The sequence below is a fragment of the Lissotriton helveticus genome, chromosome 6, assembly GCF_964261635.1.
Source record: "Lissotriton helveticus chromosome 6, aLisHel1.1, whole genome shotgun sequence".
NCBI classification, from domain to species: Eukaryota; Metazoa; Chordata; class Amphibia; order Caudata; family Salamandridae; genus Lissotriton; species Lissotriton helveticus.
This window is the reverse complement of record NC_136067.1, coordinates 1,365,991,399-1,366,017,540: the sequence shown is the minus strand read 5'-3', so window position 1 is coordinate 1,366,017,540 and position 26,142 is coordinate 1,365,991,399.

Genomic DNA, 26,142 nt, shown 5'->3' with positions numbered 1-26,142 from the left:
CGATCTTAGCGCTGTGGAACCCAGGACTCACGCGCACCCCGCCATTACCGGCAGCGCGGAAACGAGGACACGCCCCCTTCGGGTGGCCACGCCCACCTCCGAGCAATTTTTTTCTCTTTTTCCGTCCTTAAATTATGTGTCAGTTCAGGGAGCGCAGCGGACGGGCGCAGCGGGCGCGCCGTCAGCGCGCCGAAGGCGCGCCAAAGGCAAGCCCGTCTGGGCCCGTTCGGGCCCAGCCGGCCCCAGGCCTAGGGACTCTGCCTGGTGGCCTTCAGGGTCGAGTGATGTATACGGGCGATGCTTTGCGCGCCCTACAACCTAAGGAAATTCTGGCCTGCCATCACACGCATACTGAAGGTAACACCTTTACGAATTGTTTACGCTGCAATTCGACCCCCCTGAACTCGACAAAACCCGCACTGAAGATGGGACTTCTAAATTGCCGCTCCCTCCCTAAACATGCGACCGAAATTAATCTATTAATACTAGATCAGGATCTCGACCTACTGTTTTTAACGGAAACATGGCTATCAGATAGCACCGACTCGGACATCGTTATGGCCCTTCCCATAGGGTATCTTTGCCAAGCTCTACACAGACCCAAAGGGAGTGGAGGGGGGATAGCCATAATTTTCAGGGAACAATTCACCTGCAGAATTTCCAACGCCTTTATCGAGGATTGTGAGAGCTGTCAATTCTCTATCCAAACCTCCCCGGCTCACTCTCTGGCAGGGCTACTGATCTATCGCCCCCCAGGTGTTCCTGGGAATTTTATTAACGCCGTCATTGAATCAGTGTCACAACTAGCTTCGTCCACCTCCAACTTTCTTATGCTAGGTGACATAAACCTCCATTTCACAGACCCTACGGATCGGCTAGCTTCCGACCTCCAGCAAGACCTAACAACACTAAATATCCATCTGGTGAACAACGAGCCCACCCATGAGAAGGGACACCTATTGGACCCCATCTTCACCAATATAGTAACCATGACCACCAGACCACCTGTGACCCTCCCATGGACGGACCATTTCTTGGTCCCAATCTCCTGGGAAATTCCCAATACGACCCCTCTAACCTCTAAAATTCAGGTAATGGACCGACGATGGCGAAAACTGGTACCTGAAGATTGGGCCGCCGCCCTTACAGACTCCATCCCCGAGCTCTCCTCCGACCCTACTATGGCGGACAAGCAGTTTAATGAATGGATCACCTCATCCCTAGACACACTGCTCCCAAAAACTGCGACCTTCAAACATCCTAAAAGACTATCTTCTGCTTTATGGTATACCCCAGAGCTAAAAGCTATCCGCCAGGAGTGTAAGAAAACGGAACGCTCCTGGAGAAGAGACAAATCGGAAATTAACAAAAACATCTACTCTATGTCTCTTCTAGCCTATAAAATTGCCATCCGAAAAACCAAAAGCGTGTTCTTCCAGGAGAGAATAGAGAAAGCGAGATGTTCCAGCAAGGAATCATATGTCATCCTTAAAGAGCTTTTAAAAACTCCAGAACAGGGACCGGGACACCCTTCCGATCCCAAAGTCGATCAGGAGAAATGTCAACTTTTGGCTAATTTCTTTCATGACAAAATTAAAACTATTCTGGACTCAATTCCCCCCTCGAGTCCGTGTGAAGAAACCACTCTCTCGTGCCCTACTTCACCCACCTGTCTCTCTTCGTGGGGTCAACTCTCAACAGAAGAAGTAGGAAACACGCTTAAATCCATGAAGAGCGGATCTCCCAGAGACCCCGTCCCACTCCGGATCCTCAAGGAGGTAGCCCCCACGATCATCCCCTCCCTTACTCACCTGATTAATGCCTCACTCCAACAAGGAGCTGTACCCCCGAGTTGGAAGATGGCCGTTGTAAAAGCTTTATTAAAGAAACCTTCCCTTGACCCTGATAATCTAGCTAATTACAGGCCCATCTCCCTACTCCCAGGAGTCAGCAAAATTGCTGAAAAATTGGTCAACAGGAAGCTCTCGCAGTTTCTGGAGGTCAACAATAAACTAAAATGTTCCCAGACGGGCTTCCGACCAGGACAGGGCACCAACATCGCCCTCCTGGCAGCGGTAGAGGAGGCCAGAACACTATTGGATGGGGGAGGATCAGTGGCAGTGATCCTCCTCGACCTAAGTGCAGCATTCGATACCGTTAACCACCAACTCCTCATCGAAAGACTCAAAAGAGTTGGTGTGGAAGGCCCAGCCCTTTCCTGGCTTTCATCCTTTTTAGCCCAACGGACCTACCAGATCTGGGAAAAGAACGCCCGCTCCTCCGAAATGCCCCTCCAATGTGGTGTGCCTCAGGGCTCCTCCCTGAGCCCCACATTATTTAATATCTATATGTCCACATTGGAGGAGGTCATCACCCCATTCGGAGTGAGCGTCGTCAGCTACGCCGACGACACACAACTAGTGGTGTCCTTGTCCCACCCCAAACAACATACAGCTGACCTATATAACTGCCTCACGCAGGTTCATTGCTGGATGAATAGGTCAGCCCTAAAGCTAAATGGGACGAAAACTGAGGTCCTTCTTCTTGGCCCGAAAGGCATTTCACTCTCCCCGAACATCTGGCCAGCCTGTCTAGGTCCTCCCCCTGACCCAAAAGCAGAGGTAAAAAGTTTGGGGGTGTGGATCGACACGGATCTCTCATTTATTATACAGGCAAAGAAGGTAGCCGGGACTTGCTTTGGACTCCTGAAATCCCTTAGGAAAGTCCTCCCCCTCCTACCCTTCAACTCACAAAAACTGTTAATCCAAGGCCTAATAATATCGAGGCTTGATTACAGTAATGTGATTTATCTAGGCGCTCCTGAAGCGACTTTTAACAAGCTTCAGAGAATTCAGAACACCGCGGCCCGGATTATCACAAATACCCCTGCCAGAACCTCTGCTAAACCTGCTCTCAAACTCCTCCATTGGCTCCCCATAAAGGAGAGAGTCAAATTCAAGGCCTTATGCCTAGTCCATAAATCATTGCAAAATCAAAGCCCCCCAATTCTTAGTAAATTCATCATCCCCTATAAAGCTACAAGATCCCTCCGTTCAGACACAGAAAACTTTATTAACACCCCCAGATTCAAGAAAGTTCGATCAGGAGGAAGACGTTTCTCGGTCCAAGCTGCACGCCTGTGGAACTCGCTTCCCCGCGACCTACGACGTGAATCACAATATCTGCGCTTCAGGAAGCAGCTAAAGACGCATCTCTTTCCCTAGCACTCTTGCCCTCCCACTTTTCCGAGTTTCTTTCCCCACCCCCCCCCCCCACCCCTCCCCCCCTTTTCACTTTCTGTCTCTTCCATGGCCCGCTGAAATGCAGAGTTAGGGTTCCTAGCGCTGGGATACCTCTGGGTGACTATGCGCTCTACAAAATAAATAATAATAATAATAATAATAATAATAATAATAATAATAATAATAATAAGTTGACTTCTGTATTAGCAGGCCTTGTAGGCCTAGCAAGCTAACCATAAATGATCTACAGCTTCGCCCAGAGTGCAAACCCTAGTTAATCATTCTAAAGGATGTCTGTTGGCAAATGAGGCAGCATCTGTGTGGCCTGCACAAATAACATGACTACATTTGTCCTTCACTGGGAACCAAACACCCAATTGTAGCGCCTGACTCTCATAGGGTAGCGTTGCAGAGCAGTCTGAGGCTTACTCAAGGGAGGTGGTGTGAGCTAGTAATCGTCATTTGCAGGTGCGCAAAAATGACACTCAATAATTGATTGTCCAGTCTGTACTTTGCTTTATAAAAGTAATAGTACATTTATTAAACACACACTACTCAATACTATGCACCAATTTACAAATATACATAAGCTGTTGGAATTACTTTGTGACTTTGCATAACATCTCCACCCCTCCCGCAGGGGGAGGTGGGGTCTAGTACCACCACTCCCATGTATGCACATCATCTTGCCCCCAATGCAATTAGTTGAACATAACCTGGAGCGAGGGCCCTGCACATTGGCACCATCCCAGTGGCGACCCTCCCCCCATTAACTCAACCAGCGTTTAAAATAGGCAACCCTGACTTGGTGACACACAACCCTGACTGAGCATTTCCTACTGACCATGACGTGTACACCTCTACATCTTAAGGGCTAGCAATCTGGGTTCTTCACCTAAGCGCAGCAGCAAGAATATGTGTATAAGCATCACTTTAGAATGACAGTACTCATCACATTTGTGTATCATTAGAATGCATTGCAATTACAGCCCCTAAAGGCATCACATATGAAATCACAGGAATACGTATATAGAGCCAGACACCCTAGCAGGAATGTTTGACAACATAACCCCACTTTGCTTATGACATCACCTTACACATGTGACCTTCAGTCCCTCTAAAAGAAATAACATTAGCAAATGCACTACGGATGAAATTACACCTCTTCACCTCCAGGGGATGCCCTTCTCCAGACTTCCCCCAACTCAGCCTTTCACTCCTTGATGCACTTCTCCACCCTCCTCCAGCTGAGGAACGAAAGTTCCAGCCCAAGAGGAGTTAAAATGCTAGTTGAGCCCTTGAGGAGTTATTTCCTCCATTCCCCCAAGAGACTTAGGGGGGGGGGGGCTTTCCTCTTCGTGCTGGGTGGAGACTGCACTTCTCCAGCAGCTCCCCGGCACCTTGTCATACACTTGGTGGTGACCCCGTTGTCCTGGGGCCACCACACACAGAGAAAAAGCAGTTTGACCTTGCAGGCCGGTCCTGGCCTGCAAGGCATTATGAGAACCCTTGCATATTCGAGAAGCGGCTCCCCCGCTGCATTGGGCAGAGCCGCGATCCTCTGGCTGGTGGCTTCACCACATTCCGCTCTTCGGTGAGGGGCCCGGTCCCACCTGGACACCTGGGGATACTTCGCAGCTCAGGGAACCCACCCCCGGCTGCTCCTCTTGCGGTGAGTTCTTCTTGCGGCCCGGGTAGCCCACCCCCGGCCACGCTTCCTCTCACGAGGTCCGGTCCTACCCAGGCCTACGCAGTGTCACCTCGATGGGGAGCCACCTGGCGAGCCCACCCCGGTGGCTCCCGGCAGCTCCCCGCCCTGCCAGCACCCTTGCGTGCTGCAGCTGGAGCCGGCATCACACTTCTGGTCTGCCCGCTCCGGCGGGCAGACCCGGAGGCTTGCACCGGTCCCGCTGCCCTAGGGGGAGTGCGATGGCACTCCCGCCTCCTCCTGGCAGCCATGAGGGAGTGCAACAGCACTCCCCCGTCCTCCCTCCTCACTTCGGGGGCCCGGGGATAGGGTCCGGGGCCCGAGGGCATTTCTTCACGGAGAGCGCGACGTCGCTCCCCGACTTGCTGTCTTCTCTGCTGGGGCCCGGAGTTGGGATCCCGGGCCCCTCCTCTTCCGCAGGATGGCGCTCCCCGGCTGCTCTTCATGGGTGGGGGCCAGGGTGGGCTCCTGGCCCCCCGTGGGGAATAACTTCACGGGGAGCGCGACGACTCTCCCCGATTTTGCTTCCGGCCTGGGGATGGGGTCCCAGGCCCCCAAACCTCATCAAAGGGGGGCATGATGGCGCTCCCCTCCATGCACAATCCGTGAGGGCCAGGGTGGGCTCCTGGCAACCCGCGTGGGTCATTTTCATGAGGAGCGCGACAGCGCTCCCCGGCTTTCCCTTCTTGTTGGGGGCAGCTCCCGGGACCTGACCCACTCCGGGGGCATATCCAAGACCAGCGGCGGAGCCCCACGTGCTTCGTCGTCGGTCTGCCAGAGGTCAAAGGTTGCCTACCTTCTGGGGACCATTTCTCAGCCCCTAGAGGTTCAATCTTCATGATCTTGGCCTATTCTTGCTCCTGGTGGTGCTCTCCAGCCACTGGGAGCATTCTCCTTCATCCTCTGGGAGGGGGGATTCAGCAGGGAGCTGTCTTCACTGGCTACCTGTGCCAGCCTTTCGCCTGCTGTCCTCCTGGGCCTCTCTTCTCCCTGCGCAGAGGCCCCTGCTTCTGCGCACTGGTCCTGGTCTCTTCTCCTGGCGTGGTTCAGGATCCTGGGGTCAGTCAGGGGGTTCCTTCTTCCAACGGCACATTGCACCAGGCTCCAGCACCATCTGCCTCAGCCGACCACACCCCAGAGAGAGCTTCTCTTCCTGTGCAAGCACTTTTTTAAAGTTGAGTTGGGGGCTGGCAGGAAGTCTCTGTTTGTCCTATCAAACAGAGACACATCACTACACTGCCCCTGCTCCCTCCTTCCTGCCCAGCCTCTGGGTTTGTTCAAAATGGCATTGTCCAGGGTCTCTTGCCACATGGTCTCTGAAAAAGCCCCTCCCCCGCCACTGCCTTCCCTCCTTGGTGCAGCCTGGTGCCTGGCACCCAGTGATAGCTGCTGATGGATGAGCCTTTAGCCCCACCCATCTTCTCTTCGTGGAGAGGAGGCCTTAGCTTGTGGAAGAAAGGTTATCAATCCATCCTGCTGAGGTCATCCCTCAGCCAGGACCTGGTTATGGCTGACTCAGAGAAATGTGATATTTCTAGATGACCCAAAAGCAGTACAAATATGACTTTGGACTCTGCAGAATATTCCTTTTCAAACCCGTTACAGTGGACTTTAGTACGTGTCTGGAATCTGTTGGCCTTATGAAAGTTACTTTAGCCCATGGGCTCCACACCCCCATAGGGGAAAAATAAAGTGAAAAACAGTCAAACACACTGACTTTCCCTGGCATGGGCCTTCCCAGTGTAAAAATCCTATTCCATGTCACCACCCCATTCTTCATAAGTCCTGCCACACCATTCACTTTGTTGCTGCTCCTGGTCTGCGCACAGTAGGAATCTCCCCTGCACAGCCATTACATGTGTGCACACGCATGTACGCCTGTGTCTGCATGTAACCAGCCCGGTGTCCCTTACTCCAGCTGCTGAGCAGTAGCCTGGTCAAGCCAGGGGGACACCAGTAAAATCCCCATGCAGTCGCTTTCATTATGAGTTTACTGTGGGTGAGTCCCAACTTATGAGGCTCCCCCACAGTAAAAGCTCAACAATTAGGTGCTCAAAAAGAGAAAAATCTGGGCGGCCCATAGTGTCAGAACCACCTTCTAACACAGTCCCAGTGTCATCATCTCACAGAGGGGAAGATCATATGGTCTTGGAGAACAAAACAGTGTTTTAGTTGATTTTTAATTCAGGATGGTACCTTGACTTATCGAAGGAACTCCTCTCTGTTAGAAGGACACACTGGTTAGGCATTCACCCAAATGAATCTCCTGGGGATTGTGTAGTTATTAACTTCAAGAACTCTCATGTTGTCAAATCCTTATTGCAGGGCTTAACTTCGATAAAACCTGCTCAGAGTACAGTCAAGGTCCTGGCGTTTAATTCTGTTTCGGCCAGCTTAAGGTTAGGCCAAGTTTATGTTGACCATTTCCTCATTCCTCATTGCACAGTGGACCAGTTTAAACTGACCTTTTCTATTCCCCCCCCCTCATTGCACCTAAAAGGACTCACCAGATGGTTATCAGAGTGTTCATTACATACTCTATCCTATATGGGGATCAGGATATTATTCTCTCCCACTTCTCTCTATTATTGAGGCCATAGTTGTAGGTACTGAAATTTAACATAGAGAACTGTTCTCTTTGCTTAGTCTGTTTATCCAGATTACCCCCATGTATTGTTACCTTTACGTTTTCCGTAATAAACCACTTTAGTTCATCCTCTTTATGTTTACATGTTAGCCAGTGTTCCTCAAGGGGTGCATTTCTTCTCCCTGTTCTAATCACTGACCTGTGTTCATTCAATCCATTACTCCTCTCTCTGCCTGTTTCGCCCACGTATCATTTAGAACACGGACAAATGGTTAAGTAAACCACATTCTTAGTTCAACAGTTGACCTTGTTTATCACATGTGAAACCCCCTGCAGTTCAACCTAATTGCTCCTAATAACCAAACGGTGCATGTGCCACAGTAAGTAAGTAAGTAATTCATTATTGCTCAGTTAATTAAAACCATTGCAATCAGCATATTTACATGTAGGTGAACTTAAAGTAAAATTTTTGTCTAATAAAACGTTGCTATCAAACATTTCGGTAAAATGAACTTAAAAATGTTCTGAGAACTACTTGAAGCTAAAAAAATATATGTTGCAAGACGTTAGGCTTTCGCTTATCTAAATACTAAGTCATTGTGTAGACAGGAAAAGTCTTTATTCTTATCCGTACCGCAATGGGCTCTTGGAGCAGTTATGCGCAGGACCTTCTAAGGGATGTGAAAAAATAAAAAGCAAGCCCATAGACTCCCTGCAGCCTTTACAGATTCTTAGGAGTTTGTGATCCGTCCGTGGTGATCGTGGCTTGAGTTTGTGGTAGAGGCTTACTGGGGCGGTATTCTGAGTTAAATGTTGTGTGGGTTAGTTTCTTCGGGGCTCTCCCTTCTTTCATTCTGCTTCTTTTCAGCTTTTTCCAGGAATTTTACCAGATGACTTGCTAATTGGATGTTTTTTCCATCGAAGCATGCTTTGACTGCCTGCCGGCATGTCCTTATTCCCAGTTTCTTTAGGGTTGGCTTTAGATGTTGTCGGTGCTCCTTGTCCAGGCCTTTGCAGATGCATATTAAGTCAGGGATGTCCTCTTTTGTATCCCCACATAATCTGCAGTTTGATGGCGTTTGTGGCCATTTCCACGGGGGAAGATGAATTTGTGATGGGAGGATGCCCAGCCTTAGTTGTATGAATTTCCCCTTTGTAGACCGTGTGAGAACGGCTCCTAAGTAGCGTTGGCATGGGCTACTGGTGTAGTATTGGATGACAGTCCAACCGTGTGCCCTTTTTGTTAATGCAGCTTTGTCCTCTATTAGCGACATGATCCTTACAGATTTATTTGCTAGTTGTTTGAACAAGTTATGTGAGATATTGCTCTTCCAAGCGTCTTGTAGCTCCAAAGTTTCTATGGAATGCTTTAGATAGGTTGTGGCAGCACTCATGTTTCTCCCTGATAGCTCATTCCAGAGATGGTAGTCCATGGATGAGGCATCGGCTCCTCGTATTTTATGCCAACTTTTGGAATAGGCACCCATTCTTTCTATTTCTTGGTTCCTCAGGCCAAATTCAAGTCTTATTTGTGCTGGGAAGGTGTATGTAGGCAGATTGAATAACATTCGCATTGCCCTGGCTGTTGTATTGTTCAGTGTCTGTGCCTCCCTTCCTCGGAGGCATTCACTTCCGTAGGTGATGACCGGTGTTAGTATTGCTTGAATTATTTGTAGGAGTGGAGTGAAACTGCGGCCCGATACTTTCTTTTTGAGATTTCTCAGTGCAGCAGATATTGTGGTACCTCTCCTTGATATTGCTTCCTTCTGAGGGAGGAATGTCCTCTTTCTGTCAACAATTACACCCAGATATTTGTACTCGTCCATGGTTTCCACTGTTAGGCCTCCCATTTGCCAGAGAAATTTGGATGTGGCCGTCTTCACATTTATTCTCATGGCTTTTGTTTTGGAGAGGTTTATGCTGAGGCCATTAGTAGCTGCATGGGTGTATGTTGTGTTGATTAGGTGTTGTAGCCCTATCGGCGTCCGGCTAATAAGCACAATGTCATCGGCGTACATCAGTGAGTGGTCGCCCCACTCACTGCTGCCGCTCCTGCCTGCCTTTGCCGCCTCCTGCCTGCAGATTCCTTCGCTCGCTGCCCGCTGCTCATGGGAATTTCCCGCTGCTCCTGGGAATTTCCCGCTGCTCCTGGGAATTTCCCGCTGCCCGCTGCTTCTTGGAATTTCCCGCCGCTGCCTCCCTGCGGCCCCACTCCCCTGTGATTCCATTCGCCGCCCCGCTCCCGCCACCCAGCTGCTCCTCCCTCCCGGCTCCTTACTTATGACGCCCCCAGAGCGACCGCGCAGCGCCTGGCCCGCGCCCAGCGCCAGGACCCCTGGCCCTCCCCGCCGAGGCAAGACGACCCGACTGACCTACGACGCCGCCACTCTCAACGCACTCAATGCCGGACGGACCCACGCCTGCTGCCGAGCTACCCCGAGATGCACCCACGGACCCTTCACCTGCTGCACCTGCAAGTTCACCTGCCTCCGAACCTGCCCCGCACCCGCCAAGACAAACACCAGCAGCAACCACCTCAAGTGCATCCTGATCAACACCCGCTCCGTCCACAGACACGCCATGGAACTCTGGAACCTCCTCGACGCTACATCACCGGACGTCGCCTTCCTCACGGAAACCTGGATGAACGCCTCCTCTGCACCCGACATCGCCATCGCCATCCCGGACGGGTACAAGATCATCAGGAGGGACCGCATCAACCAGACCGGAGGTGGCATCGCCATCGTCTACAGGAACACCATCCGCATCACGACCGACGCCAACGACTCCTTCGCCGCAGCCGAACATCTCCACTTCCAGATTCACACCGACCCTAAGACGACCCTCAGAGGCACCCTCGTCTACAGACCCCCGGGACCACGCACACAATTCAGCGAAGACATCACAGACTTCATCAGCCCGCACGCCCTCCCCTCCACCGACTACATCCTCCTCGGGGACCTCAACTTCCACCTGGAGAACAACAAGGACCGCAACACCACCGCCCTGCTGGAAAACCTCGCCAACCTCGGACTCAAGCAACTGGTCAACACCCCCACCCACTACGCCGGCCACACGCTTGATCCCGTCTTCTCTTCCAGCAAGTACATCACCTTCAGCCACGCCACCGGACTCCACTGGACCGACCACAGCTGCGTCCACTTCAGCTTCAAAAGATCCACGACCCACCACCACCCGCAACAGGTACCTCACAGGAATTGGAGCAAGATCACCGCAGACCAGCTCACCACCTCCCTCAGCCAGAGCCCACCCGCCAACACAACGGACCCCAACGAAGCAGCCCGCAACTTCACACAGTGGCTGACCGCCTGCGCCGACGACCTCGCGCCACTAAAGAACCCTCCCAGCAGACCCAGAAGCAAGAAGGCATCCTGGTTCACTGTCGACCTCAAGGACTCCAAGAAGACCTGCAGCACCCTCGAGAAAGCCTGGCTCCTCGACCGGACCACCGACAACATGACCGCCCTCAAACACGCTACCCGCAAGCACCACCAGCTCATCCGCACCACCAAGAAGAAATCCCTGAAGGAACGACTGGACAACAACGCCCACGACAGCAAAGAGCTCTTCACTATCGTCAAGGAGTTCTCCAACCCCAGCACCGGCACCAACGACATCACTCCGTCACAAGACCTCTGCGACTCCCTCGCCTCGTTCTTCCACCGCAAGATCACCGACATCCACAACAGCTTCGGCGCCCCACCCACACACCCAACCGTCGAACCAACGCCCCCCACCGCCACCCTTCGCACCTGGACCACGGTGACCACCGAAGACACAGCCCGCACGATGAACACCATCCACTCCGGATCACCGACTGACCCCTGCCCACACCACGTCTTCAACAAGGCCGACTCCACCATCGCACCCCAACTCCGGAACATCATCAACGCCTCCTTCAACACCGCCACCTTCCCGGAGAGCTGGAAGCACACCGAGATCAGCGCCCTCCTGAAGAAACCTACAGCGGACCCCACCGATCTCAAAAACTTCCGCCCCATCTCGCTCCTCCCTTTTCCTGCTAAAACCATCGAGAAGATCGTCAACAGACAGCTGACCGCCTTCCTCGAGACGAACGGATCCCTCGACCCCTCGCAGTCCGGCTTCAGAGCCAACCACAGCACCGAGACCGCCCTTATCGCAGCCACCGATGACATCCGGACCCTGCTCGACAAGGGGGAAACAGTGGCCCTCATCCTCCTGGACCTCTCCGCTGCGTTCGACACGGTCTGCCACCGCACCCTAGTCCAGCGCCTCAGCAACATCGGTATCCAAGAGAAGGCACTGGAGTGGATCATCTCGTTCCTCGCCGGAAGAACACAAAGAGTCCGCCTCCCCCCGTTTCGCTCCGAGGCCACCGAAGTCATCTGCGGCGTCCCGCAAGGATCTTCACTCAGCCCCACCCTCTTCAACATCTACATGAAACCTCTCGCAGCCATCGCACGCCAGCACAACCTCAACATCATCTCTTACGCCGACGACACCCAGCTGATCCTCTCCCTCACCAGAGACCCCGACACCGCCAGAACCTGCCTACACGAAGGGATGAAAGACGTTGCCGAGTGGATGAAGGACAGCCGCCTGAAACTGAACTCGGACAAGACGGAAGTCCTCATCCTGGGATCTTCCCCCTCCGCCTGGGACGACTCCTGATGGCCCCCAGCCCTGGGCACCGCACCCAAGCCAACCGACCACGCACGCAACCTGGGCTTCATCCTGGACCCCTCCCTCTCGATGACCAGACAAGTCAACGACGTCTCCTCATCGTGCTTCAACACCCTGCGTATGCTTCGCAAGATCTTCCGCTGGATCCCGACCGAGACCAGGAAGACTGTCACCCAGGCACTCGTCACCAGCCGACTGGACTACGGAAACGCCCTCTACGCCGGAACCACAGCCAAGCTACAGAAAAGACTCCAGCGCTTCCAGAACGCCTCCGCCCGACTCATCCTGGATGTCCCCCGACGCAGCCACATTTCCAGCCACCTGAGGAACCTGCACTGGCTCCCCGTCGACAAGAGGATCACGTTCCGGCTCCTCACCCACAAGTCTCTCCACGACCTGGGCCCCAAGTACCTCAACGACCGCCTGACCTTCTACACGCCCACCCGCCAGCTACGGTCCACCAGCCTCGCCCTCGCAGCCGTACCACGCATACGAAGAGCCACCGCCAGAGGAAGATCCTTCTCTTACCTGGCTGCCAAGACTTGGAACTCCCTCCCCATCCACCTTCGGCTGACCCAGGACCATCTCGCCTTCAGGAAACAACTCAAGACCTGGCTGTTCGAGCAGTAGCATACCCCTCCCCCCAAGCGCCTTGAGACCATCCCGGGTGAGTAGTGCGCTATACAAATGGCATGATTGATTGATTGATTGCTCAAGTTTGAGACAATAAGTCCTCCTAGTTTTGGGGCGTGAGGGTTGCATTCGTCTAGCATTGGAGAAGATCCAACATAAAAATGTTGAAAAGGGTCGGGGCTAGGACGCACCCTTGTTTGAGGCCCCTGGTCGTCTGTACTTTTCTTGACAGGCAGTCTCCTGAGCCCAGCTTGATTTGTACCCATGTGTCCGTATGTAATAGCATCAGTTGTGATAGTAAAGTTGTCGGCATTTTCCTGTTGGCCAGCTTTTCCCATAGTAAGTTTCTGTTGATGTTGTCGAATGCTGAAGTGAAGTCAATGAAGCATACGTAGAGGGGTAGACTGGCGAGTTCAGCGGATTCTATTAGGAGAGTTAGGGCCAGAATATTTGTCGTTGTTCCTAATTTTTTCCGAAAGCCTGTCTGGGTGATGGGGATTACAGCATTTTCATTTACCCATTCCGTGAGCTCCTCTAGTAATAGACCAGCATAGTACTTGGCCTCGTTGTCGATTAAGGCAACAAGTCTATAATTTTTTGGATCGTTTTTGCTGCCTTTCTTGTGAATTGGAGCTATTATTGAGCCTTTCCATGAGTCAGGAATTGATCCTGTTTCAGAAATCTGTTTGAATAGTGGCAATAGGGCTGCTGCCCAGTATTCCGGATTTCGTTTGTACAAGTTGGGAGGAAATCCATTGGGGCCTGGCACCTCCTCTGTCTTTCCTTTTGCTATCCTGCTTATGATTTGTTTTTCTGAAAAGCTCATTGAAGTTGGGTCTGTTGGTTGTATGCTGTCTAAGGTTTTTCTATTGAATTCTGAAGGCTTCTTGGCAGAGTTATTTGTTGATATATTGAAGTGGAGCCGTAAATATTCAGACCAGGCTGCTGCGGTGATATGTGAGTTTATGCTGGGTATTCTTGAGTCCTGGAGGTCGTTCACTGTCTTCCAGAATCTTCCACTGGTGTTGTTTCCTTTTGCGTCATGGAGCAGCTTAGCCCATAGGTCTTCCTCTGCCTCCCTTTTCAGGTTCCAGATTAGTTTCTTCTTGATGGATTTTTGTTTTTGCAGTTCCTTTTGGACGTCTTTGTCCGGACCTTCTCGGTATAGTTGCCGCAATAGTTTATTGATGTTTCTCTTATGGATCTTTAAGTTTATGTTCTGTTTTATTTTCTTGTCTTCCTCTTCCTTGTTATGAGCACTCTTTTTGGAGCTTGGTTGGTTTTGATATTCCAAGTTTTTGAGGACCGTTTTTGAGCTTGTTTAGGCAGTTCCAAGGCTGCTGGTAAATAATTCCCATCGGCTTAGATTATCTGTCCGGGGCTCCATGCTTTTTTCCCACAGTTTTTTAGCTTCTTTTTCAAAACCTTCCACGTTATGCGTTTTGCATTTTATCCTTTTTTGTATAACCGAGTATGATGATCCTTCATTAGCTACTGGTAAGGTGGCTGCAGCCCCATAGGTATCAAGAGTGATCTCTTGCGGTAGGTGGTCGCTGGCTGCGGTTGTTCCTATTCGGAAGTCCAGAATTTTGCTAAACAGTTGTAGAGATGAGAATGTGAAGTCTATTGTGGAGCTTGCCGTTGCGTTATGAAAAGTGGCTCCCGATGGGATGTCGTTTATGAAACGGCCGTTTAGAGCTACAAGGTTGAGATGTTCCAAATCTTTCAAGCTGTCTCTTGACATTCTGTTTTGTTTTCCCCATTTGCTGGCCACCTGTTGGGGGATTCCCCATATGTTAAAATGTTCTTCTAGGAGTGAGTCCCTTGGCTGGGACCCGCCTAAGTACATGTTAAAGTCCCCTGTTACTAAGAGGTTGGTTGTTGACTCCTCTGACAGTATCTTTGTTACTTCTGCAGTCAGTAGTTTCATCCCGGCTTTTTTTCCCCGGGGGTGAACATATACGTTTAGCAATGTTAGCTTTTGGTTTTGATCTTTTCCCCCTAATTCCAGCTCTATTGTTTTTATGCTGTTGTTACCTGACTGTGTAGCGTCTTTGCTCTTTATTTCATTTATGCTCTTTATTGAGGTGTATGTTGTTTGGCCACCTTTTGAATGGCCATATTTGGCATTTCTTGTAGCTGGTATGTGGTATGCGGTATGCTTTGAAGTCCTGTATTTGGTACGGCTGATCCGACCAGGTCTCTTGAAGGGCAATTATGTCAAATTTCTGGAGGTAAAGTAGAAGCTGAGTGTCGTCTGCTTTATTTCCTAAGCCGTTTATGTTCCAGGAACAAATTCTTAGTTGATGGTTTTTTGGAGTGTTTTGTTGCGTGCTTTGTCATTTCTTCTCAGGCCTTGTGTTGATGGTCCTTGCTACCCAATTCCAATCCTTATCTCTGATTGGTCCTTGGGCTTGCCTTGAGCTCAATGGATATATGTCTGTCTGTGAGACTGAAATGCTTCTGGCCCCTTTCAGGACACTTGTCCTTTTTTCTGGATTTTGTTTGTTTCGAAGCAGTCAAGTCTCTCTTTTTGTGCTTGACATAGTGGTTCTGGATATCATGTTTTTTCCTGTATTTTTAGGCGAGTCCCCCATGCTTTAAAGAGTCGTTGAAACTCCATGATTCTTTCAGTTATTTCCTGTGTGGCCCATGTGGTTTTGGTTACCCCTTGGTCAGACAGGTGACTATGATGTACAAACTTCACAGATACAAGGTCGTTTGTTTTTATGTCCTCCAGGTTGCTGATGGTGGACAATAAGTGTAGTATGTTGCCTCGGTTGAGTATATCCCCTTTGCCTCTTGACCTGTACTCCGGAATAAGTAGGATTGTGCCTTTTTCAACTGCCTTCTGCTTATGGTCCCGTTGTATGTGTTCTTTAATGTCTGGTTTAACCAGTGTCCTCTCTGCTCTTTTTGTAGGTGGTTGCTCTTCAGCTCGGGCTTCTGTTGCCTCCTTGTCTTCTTCCTGCATTGAGCCCTGTCCCACGGAGGTTCCCTTAGTGTCTGTTAGTGATGCTCCAGACCTTGCTGTGATGTTTGTTCTCCCTGTTCCATTGGTGGGCTTGCTTTTTTCTCAACTGAATTCTGTTTGACGCTTATTGGTCGTGTTTCTGCCTTTGTGGTTAGAGTTCTGACTTAGTGAGGTTTGTTTGCTTTCTTTAGCCGGTGAGGTTGTTATGGTCGCTGTTTGCCTGTCTGTATCTACTTCCTCATCCCTTTCCGATGTTAGGTTTGCCACTTTAAAAAAAGCTTTTATGTTGCTTGTCTTTTTTCTCCCTTTTCCTTTCTGTTTTTGACCTCGTTTGTTTAATTCCCTGAGTTTTTCTGGGCTTTCTGTCCCCGAGCTCTTGTTTCGAGGGCTGTCATGGTTAGTGGTTTCTGGAGCCTTCCCCTGTTGTCCCTGCGCATCAATAAGCTGTGTGTTCTTTTGTTCCAAGCTAACCTTTCGTTGTGATTCTGCAGTTGTTTGTGTTACTTTCCATGCCACCGCTCGGCATAGGCTTCAACTTTGTTTTTCCTGGAGGTATTCTGCATGTTGGCCCATCCCTGCTCGAGTTTTGTGCCCTCTGCCCGTGCTTGGTTCTGGGATTATGTGAGTTGTGTGGGCTCCTCGTCTCTTTTTTGTGCCACCCTGTGCCGTATCTGTCTTCAGAGGTCATAAGCTGTTCGCTTGGCTGTTGGTGATTTGGGCTTGGTGGTGTGTTTACTGTGTCCTGGATTCCTCCATTTGGTGGATTGTCAGTTGTCTTTTTTGAGTCGTTCTGGATGCCCCCCAGTGGATGTGGAATCAATGAAAGTTTGTCCATTATTGTGTAGCAGGCGCAGCTTGGCTGCGCTATTTTTGTTTCAGCTTGTACTCTTTTGATCATGTCGTTCATGTCTGCAAGCTTGTTGTCAATATTTGCTACATGTATCGCTAGAAAATTTAGGAGAGAAAGTTGCATATCCATTTTGTCCGAGTGATACTGCATGGCCTTTATTGATAGCTGTAGGGTGTTTAGCAAGGAAGACCATAGTATTTCCGGTCCATTAGAAGGCTTTTCTGTGATTGGGATTTTAACAGGAACTTGTTGACTGTCTTCCGCCTGTGGGATAACTGGGGAGTAAGATGCTACTAACCTCTCCCACTCCTCTGCTGTGAGCTGGCCGGTGTTCTCTAGTTTGAAGATGTCCGTTTGGTCGGACTCTGTTTTTTCTGTCTCTTCCGGTACTTCTTTTTCCTCGTTTTTTGGTGAAATTCCTTGCTCTCTTCCGACATCCTCTTGTGAGTGTTCTCGTTATTGTGGGAGAACATGGGCCTGGTTGGTGGGAATGTCTGTCGCTTTTTTACTAGTGTTGGGTCCTGTGTTTGCTTTTGACTGATCCTGTGTTTTGTAGTCCTTATTTGTTGGCTTTGTTGAAAGTTGTGGCTCCGATTTTCTGGGTGTGGTTTGTTTTCAATTGTTTGTGGGCTCTTGATTATTTCCCCCTTCTCTATGGCAGTTATTAGTGGTTGTGACGTTGGCAGGATTGCTATCCTTGGTTCAAGGGGGTAGCCCCTTTCCTCCTTGATTCTGTTGTGGGCGTTGTAGATTTCGCTGTGTCCGCCCTTGCCTGTGCCGGTCTGATCTGCTTGGATTGGGCTTTCCTTGAGTGAGTGTGTTCCTCGTTCGCCCTCAGCATTACTCTCCCTCTTCCTTTCTTGATCTTCCTCCCAGCCGACCCCGGTGTCTCTCTCAGTCCTCAGTTTTTCTTGTCTTATGTTCTCACTTTTTTCACCTCCTGGGACAATGGCAGTTATTTGAGTAGATCCCACAGGTTCCAGTGGGGAGGGGAGGCCCTTGAGATCGCCTATTGAAGTACTTAAGAACGACCCAGGATCTTTCAGGAATGAGAAGATTGAGTACATTTTTGGTTGGTGTCCCTTATGAGCTGGGTTGCTCAGTGTATTTGTCTTGTCCTCCTCGCGCGTCTGATTTTCTGGTGTTACTAGCTCCTGCTCCTGCAAGTGTATTATTTCGTCCGGTGGCTTGGACTTGCTGTTCCCGCGCCTTCTTGTCTAGGCGTTGTTGTTTGCTTTCCTGATTATTCCAGACCTCATCCCACTGTCAGAGGTTTGCTGGTTTGCAGATGAGGTTAGTGCCCCTCAAGTGATTGCTTCCTGTTTATCTACTTGATCGCGCTCCCGGTTAGCAGGTGTGCTGATCTGAAATTTTTTCTTGTTTCTTTGTCTTCCTGGAGTTTTCCTGGTGTTCCAGTGTGGGTTATATTACTGTGGGTCTGTTTTGCTGCTTTTGCTGTGCCGCTGTGCCGTTTGCTGTATTGTTTGCTATGTTGTTCGCCCCCCTTGGGCAGCTTGTTGAGCTTGTTGGGCCTTTCACTGCCCTTTCTTTAATGCCTGGTTGTAGAGGGGCCAGGTTTGCCCTTCCTTGACTTGGTTCTGCCTGCCGGCACACTCTCTCAAGGGTCACAGACCACCACCTCCATGCACCTGCTCCAGCTCCTACCTGCTACCCCCTCTACAGCCTGCTCTAATCGCTCTGTTTATGTGTTTATGTGGCGCGGAGGTTAGCGGAGTTGAGCCACCTGGGGGTGCCTGGCGGTGCCTGGGAGTGTGCTTGGCAGGCGGCAGGTGGCAGCTGGGGGGTTACAGCTCTCGGGTGGGGTGGTGTCACGAGTTCCCCCGGTGGAATTCTGCCTCAGCCCCTGTGCCCCCCAGCTCCCCTGTGCCCCCCTGTGCTGAGGGTGTGCACCTGAGTCTTCTCGCCTTCTTGCATCTAGGGTACCTGGGGCACCTAGGGCACGGACGCGGAGGTGCAGATGTCAAGGGGACGGGCTTGGGACACGGGATTAAGGAGCACAGAGGGTTAGAGGATCAGAGGATCCCGCAGCGGCATGTTGGCGGTTCTTTTGGTTTTTTTAGTTTTTTTACTGGTGCTCACCGTTGCCGTCTGTTTCCTCGCTCTCCCTCTTGTTGTCTGGTCAAGAAGGCGGTGAAAGTGGTAAAAAGGCTGCGGCCACCGCGAGATGCCTGAGGCGGCAGGAGACGGCGGCGAAGCTACAAGCCGCAATGTTGCAGTGATGGACAGTGAAGAGCAGGCTGGCTGTCACTGTCGCCGTCGCTGCCTCCGTCACCAACACCAAGGCCGCCAACGCCGGCTTTCTCGCCACCGCCGCTGCTGCTCCGTGTGCTCTGCCTCACCTCGCTCCGCTCTGCTCTGCTCTCCTCGATCGCTCACTCGCTCTGCTCTGCTCTCCTCGAACAACCTGATGCTGCTCTTTTAGCGCTGCTCCAATTCTGTGCCACTGAAACTTCCACTTGAATACTAAGAGCATGTGCCACAGGGGAAAGTCAAATCAGTTTAGATCAATCTCTGATACTCATTTGATGTGCCCCTTTCACCTCTCTGTATGCCTTTACTACATGGTTTCCGATCGTTTTATTCCACCTATATGTGAACATTGGTTTCTGTAACTGTTCACCACCTACTGTATTCAGTAGTGCCCTACTCCTATTAACTAGAAATGTTACCTTATTACTCAGGTTAGATAAATTAGTTACACAGACAATTCTCTTGTTAGCCTTTATACTTCTTTGTCTGCCTTCAAATAGGCTTTCTCTGTTATAGTACTTGCCTCGCTTAGTGCTCTATGGCAACAAATGATCAACGGAATGCTGAACGAATCAAACATTTACCCCCATTCAAGACTTCTGAGTTAAATCCATAGTTATTTTGCTCACTGTTCCGGAGTAGCGTGCTACCTGCCAAAAAGCACTTCAACACCTCATCGGGGGGGGGTAGCAAGCACTATATAAATGCAAACCTTCCTTCTTCCATCCCTCCACCATCCTTTTCAATCCGAATCACAGACTAACCTGTTCACTGCTGAAATTAATTTCATATTTCCCTAGACTAATTCACCACTAATCCTATTGTGGCAGAAAAGCGTAAAGAAGACCACAAGGCCAGGTAATGGATGTCATCTATAGCCCAAGCTTTTTCTGATTGAGTTAGAGTGCAAAATTGAGGTAATGGGAGCTGTTCTCCATGGCAAATAGGTCCAACCATGGCCGGCAAAACCTCTGTGCAATCTGTTGGAGTAACAGGGGTGCTAAACAGAGGAATATTGAATTTGTAGTTTTCTGACTCAGGCAGTCGGCAGGCCCAGTCTTCTTCCCCAGCTGATAAACTGCTGACAGAGATAGAAGATTCTCCTTGGCCCAAAGTGGAGAAAGCATATACAGTTATAGATACATTCTCCCTTGTCGGCTGACATTTGTCCTTACCACATGATTGTCTGTCTGGAGTCAAACTGCGCGAAATTGAAGGAAGGTTGAGAACCAAACGATAGCTTTGCATATGGCTGATAGTTCCTATTAGTTGAAAGATTGCACACTTTCCAGAGCTTTTCACTTTCCTAGGACATGGAACCCCTCCAAAACTGCCCCCTATACCACTCTACTGTCTTGTGTGGTGAGGATTGTGGCAGGAGGAGGGCTCAAAGATTGATCTCCAATACAATTTGTTGCTGACAACCACCATTGAAGGTCTCAAGACATACCCGTTGTGACAGAAACCAAAGCTTTGTAATCCTGAGAAAGGTGGTTCCAATTACTCAGGACTAATCCTTACAAACATAGATGGCCCAAGAGAAGGACAGCCAGCTTTGAGGCCATTTCGCCCCGTCTCTTCAACCAGAGTTGTGCTGATGCCTGAAGTCTTGACAATAGAAAGGCAAGTTGAGACATTGGGTTAGTCTTTCTCTCATTGGTCAGGAAAACTCTTCTCTGATGTGGTTGAAACAGCATTCCACTGAACTGAAGAGATTGAGAAGGGTAAAGGTGGCACATCCTGTAGTTGAGAAGGAACCCATGCATGCCTTATCCAAAGGTTACAGACTTGTTGAACATAATTTTTTGCCTTGGCAAGTGAGGAACGACCAATTAACCAGTCATAAAGATATGGGTAGGCTTGAAGACGTTTGGAATGTAAAATACCCACCATGGAAGCCAAGAGTTCGGCAAAAACTCGAGGGATATGAGGAAAGGCTGGAAGGTAGCACATGGAACTGGTAATGATGCCCTTTGACCGCTTAACGGAGGAACTGTTGATGAGGCTGGAAGATAGGAATGTGCAGGTACGCATCCAACATGTCCAAGACTGAAAGAAAGTCTCATTGATTCACCAACTGAAGAATAGTGTGTATTGTTACCATTTTTTTTTAAACATTTAAAAAAAAAATGTATTGAGCATTTTTAAGCAAATAGTAACATAACATTACAACAGGCCAGTGGAATAGGAATCTATATTGAGTCCATCCAAACACAATATCAAAATATATATCGTACATGTTAATCCTCATCATATATGCCCTCTATGAGCAAAGGGGTAAACATATAGTAATCATCCATATAATCGCATGAGTCACAGGGCATAAAACAAGAATAACAGTGCTGCACATATCCCCACCTTTAGAAGGCATCAAGTACGTTTGTGCAACCCACTTACATCCTCCTTGATCTTCTTTTAAGCAGTCACATTACAAGTATATCATACCAAGTGAATAGGTACATTGGACAAGAGCTGGGCATTAATGCATCCATCACGTCCCGGGTACAGTCTGAGTGTCTGCCCCATCCGTCTCCCCAGTCAGAGGCTGTGATACTTGAATCCAGGTTAAGAACGGCTCCCATATATTTTGGGGTCTAGAAGAGGGAGGCATTAGTTCCTAAAATCTACTTAACTGCGTGTGCCCATAAGTAACATCTCTAACCCACTCTTTTACGGAGGGCATCCGCCGCCTGCCCCAATGGAGTGCAACCTGTCTCTTTGCAAACAATAGGAGAAGGGCATGTAACTTACGCAACTTAGGGGGCATGTCTCTAACATAGCCCAGCAAACCAAGAACAGGAGATGGGGCCAGTGTCAGTCCTGTGATGCTGTTCACTGTCTCGAAAACCAAAACCCAAAAGTCAGCTATCCCAGGACAGTCCCATGCAACATGTAGGAATGTGGCTTGGGTATAACCACAGCGCCAGCATTTATCATTGTCACGGATACCCATATGGTGGAGGCTCACTGGGGTCCTGTAATATCTATGTAGGTATTTGAAATGTATCAGCCTCAATTTGTAATTCTTGAAAAGTTTGGTGAGCTGTCCACAACAATATTCCCATTGAGCTTCAGTTAACGAGCCCTCCAATTCGTCATTCCAGTGCCTGAATGAATTCAGTGTTACCACTGGGGTAGTGTTTTGCATGTGGGTGTATAGGTGTGTAATACGATTACGGGGAGATGGAGACTTTAGCAAGTTATCCAATGCAGGCAAGGGTGGCGGCTCTCTCGGGAATTCCCCCCAGAGGGCCCTACATGCTTTGCGGATCCTGTGCTATAGAAAAACCTCAGTGAACGGCACTGCCTGCCCCTCAGGTGCTTCGGGGGGGTCTAAACTCTTCGTCTGGGTACAGGTCTGCAAAGGTCTGGAGGTTCATCTTTAGGGCCAACTTTTTACTCATACTATCCTGTATGCAAGGCAGCATTGGATTTTGCAGCAGTGGAATGGAGGGAGCATATAGCAACGGGATCCCAGCTCTTTTTCGCAACTCCTCCCATGCCCAGCACAGCGTTCCAGCAGAATCTATGTCTCCGCGAGGATGGCGCGCCTTTTAGTAAAGCGCAACCTTTAGTGGGATTGGGGCCATCACATCTGTCTCTACCGCCACATGCGGCTGGAAAGGAGTCGGGTGTGTCTAAAAATGTAGAAATTGTGCTTGGGTGCACAGCGCATATAGCTGCATATCGGGAGCACCTAGACCGCCCTGCCGTAGCGGGAGTGTCTGTAGGTCCCAAGAAGCTCTGACCTGTCCCCACGCCCACGCCAAAGTGAGCTGGTGTGACTTAAGAGTATTGAAAAAGTGCCGGGTAAGTGGGAGTGGAATATTGACAAACAAGTATAGGAATTTTGGCAAAATAAATATTTTAGCCAGGGCCATCTTGCCAGCCTGCGACAGGGGCAGTCTGGCCCAGGTTGCTACCTTCTCCTCCAGCCACATCATGGTCCTGCCATAATTCATCCTCAACACCTCCTGCGTGTCTGGGCTAATCCAGGCGCCCAAGTACTTAACCTCATCGGGCTCCACCACTAGGGGAATTCCGATATTACCTGGGGAGTGCCATCCGTGAGCGGGAAGATCACTGATTTGGCCCAATTGATAAACACACCAGAAAGCCAACCAAAGTGGATAAACTCCCTCAACAAGGGATCTAGATTCTCCTCGGGGTTTACAATATAGAGAGTGACATCATCTGCGTACAGGGAGATAAGCAAACTACGAGTATTGAAACCAATACCCCACGCAGTATGATGCTGTCTTATGCGTGCTGCCAGAGGCTCCATTGCAATCACAAATAACAGAGGTGACAATGGGCACCCCTTCCTGGTGACTCGCAAGATCGGGAAGGGGCAAGATATCACGCCATTTACTTGGACCCTTGCTCTAGGTGATGTATATAACAGCTTGATGCGGTTAATGAATAGCTGGCTGAAGCCCATGCGCCCAAGGATAGAAAAAAGGTATGGCCATTCAAGCGTATTGAAAGCTTTAGTGCCATCTAGAAACACCACCGCGGCCTTCACATCCGGGTGTAGATAGTGCAACACCGAGAATATTGTCCTCAAACTATGGGCCGTTGATCGTCCCCGAATGAAACCTGATTGATCCGGCAGCTCTGTGGTGTGCAACAGGGGCTGTAACCGATTAGCAATCAATTTTGCCAGAATCTTTACATCAACGTTAATCATAGAGAGTGGCCTGTAGGAGTCCAATTCCACCTCATGCTTCCAGGTTTCAACAGCGTCAGAATGGTTGCCTCTCTCATGGATGGGGCAAGATACCCTCCTTTAGCACTTCTTCATACACCGCCAATAACCTCAGTGCTAATTCCTCTGCATATGTTTTATAGAAGGCAGTGGTCAGGCCGTCCGGCCCGGGGGCTTTGCCTAGTGGTAGACTCTTAATGTTCTGCGCCACATCCTCCACAGTAAATGGGAGAACCATGTATGTTCTGTAGTCATTATTAAACCAGACCAATGCTAGGGAGTCTAAAAAGGGCTGTAACTCTTCTGTACCCGCCCCCTGAGTAGTGGTATATAGGCGGGAATAGAACTCTTTAGAAACTTTCTCCTGACCCCTGACCATATCACCCTGCGGGGTTAGTATCTCATGCACAAATGTCGCTGCTCTGGATGGCTTAGTCATGCTCGCTAGAGTGCGTCCCAGCCTGTCTCCCTCCCCGTACCTGCGAGCCTCAGCGTATTTACCCAAAAATGTAATTTCCCGTTGTGCCTCCTCGGCATAGTCTAATAGCAAAGCTTTCAGCTGTTGTGCAATGTGGGGTTCATTTGTGGAGAAAAACGTATCTTCGAGTGCCTTGATCTGGGTCTCTAAAGATGATAGCGTGCCCTGGCTAGCCTTCAGTACCCCCGCCTGCCTCGCAATGCATTGGCCCCTTATCACCACCTTGAATGCCTCCCACAGTGATGCTTCAGTCGTTACAGATCCCACATTGTTAGCAAAATAGTCTGTGATATCCACCCTTATTTCCTCCTTAAAGGCCTCATCCAATAATGCATGCGGCTGGAGGCGCCACCTAAATGCCCTGAGGACGGACCCCAGATGAGACAGCCGCAGCAGGCATGGAGCATGGTCTGACAGTGTGCGAGGTAGGTGTGATGCGTCAATGGTCCAAGCAGCAATATCTCTAGATACTAACCAGAAGTCCAAGCGACCACGCACTATGATGATCCGATATGCACGTACCCTCCCTCACCAAGGAATGCTTGCTACGCCAGATGTCCACCAAATCCCCTTCAGCAATTATGGATTGTAAAGCAGTAGTTGCGGCCGGGTGTAAGGGATGAGCCACTCCCTTCCTGTCCTTCGTATCATCCAGGATTGCAATAAAATCCCCGTCCCATAGTATAGTGTCATAACCTGTTGCTTTAATTCTAGACCAAATATCCAGAAAAAGCTCAGGAGAGTCAACATTCAGGCCATATACTGTCACAATCACTAAAGACGTTCCTCCCAACAGTCCACAAACAATAACAAACCTCCCCTCGGGATCTTTATGTACTGCCCCCTCATTCCAATCCGCCCCTCTCCGGATCAGCACAGCCACTCCCCTGGCGTAGAGAGAGTAGATGGATGAGTACATGTGACCCTATCTATTATGCGTTAACTGTTTCGATGGTGTTACATTTAAATGCGCCTCTTGCAATAAGCATACATCAATGATATGTCTGGATAAGTAAGTATGCACAAGCCTGGACTTCTTGCAATTATTTAACCCTCTGCTGTTCCACGTAAGCATGTTCAATGTTGCAGCGTGTGCAGGACCTCAACTGGTATCTCAATGTGGATTAGGCACTGCAGGTGATGGAAAAGACCCATCAATGATTACGGATGGCAACTTACATCGTATATTCACACTGGCAACAAACAAACAATCCCCACCCCAAGCCCATCACCCACTCCAACCCCCCAATCAGGTTGTAGATTACCCCCCCATAACCAACTAAAACATAATAGACCATACAAAAGAAAGGGAAAACTTCCCATGGGGCGCAGTGACGTTAGCAGTCACCCTGAACTAACAAGGTGGCTGGGAGATCTGCGGTGAGTGTTACAGGCCCCTGACATCCCCAAACAAAGCAAGTGAGTGAATAAAACATGTTTTAGGACTTCACAGCTACAGATATAGACGTTACCATGTGACTCCTCAGGGTAGCAAAGTTGGCGTTTAGTTCAAAAAGTTATAAACTGCTAGATTAGTCATTATCACTGAGCCAGCCCATCCTGGATGCTTCCAGTCCTCGGGAAGCCATAGATTTCTTTCCACCCACGTGTTTGGCAAACTTCAAAGCAGATTCTGCATCAAGTGAAGTAGTGAGCAGTGCCATCATAGGAGACTTTCAACTTGGCTGGGTAGAGCAAGGAATAGGGGATCTGTGCCTGCAGAAGAATTTGCTTGGCTTGGTAAAATTCACGTCTTGCCGCCTGCACAGCAGGGGTAAATTCTTAGGTAGAATGATACGTTATTACCCTGGTAAGATATTGTGCCTTTTTCCCTCGCCAGCCACAGTATATTGTCCCGATCTTGGTAGTTCAGCAATTTAGCCAAAATCGGTCGAGGGGGTGCCCCTACCGGAGGTGTCTGGCCGAGGGATCTGTGAGCTCTTTCTACCACAAAAACAGGCGACAGATGGGGATCAAATAACTCATGCAACAAATCTGCCACAAA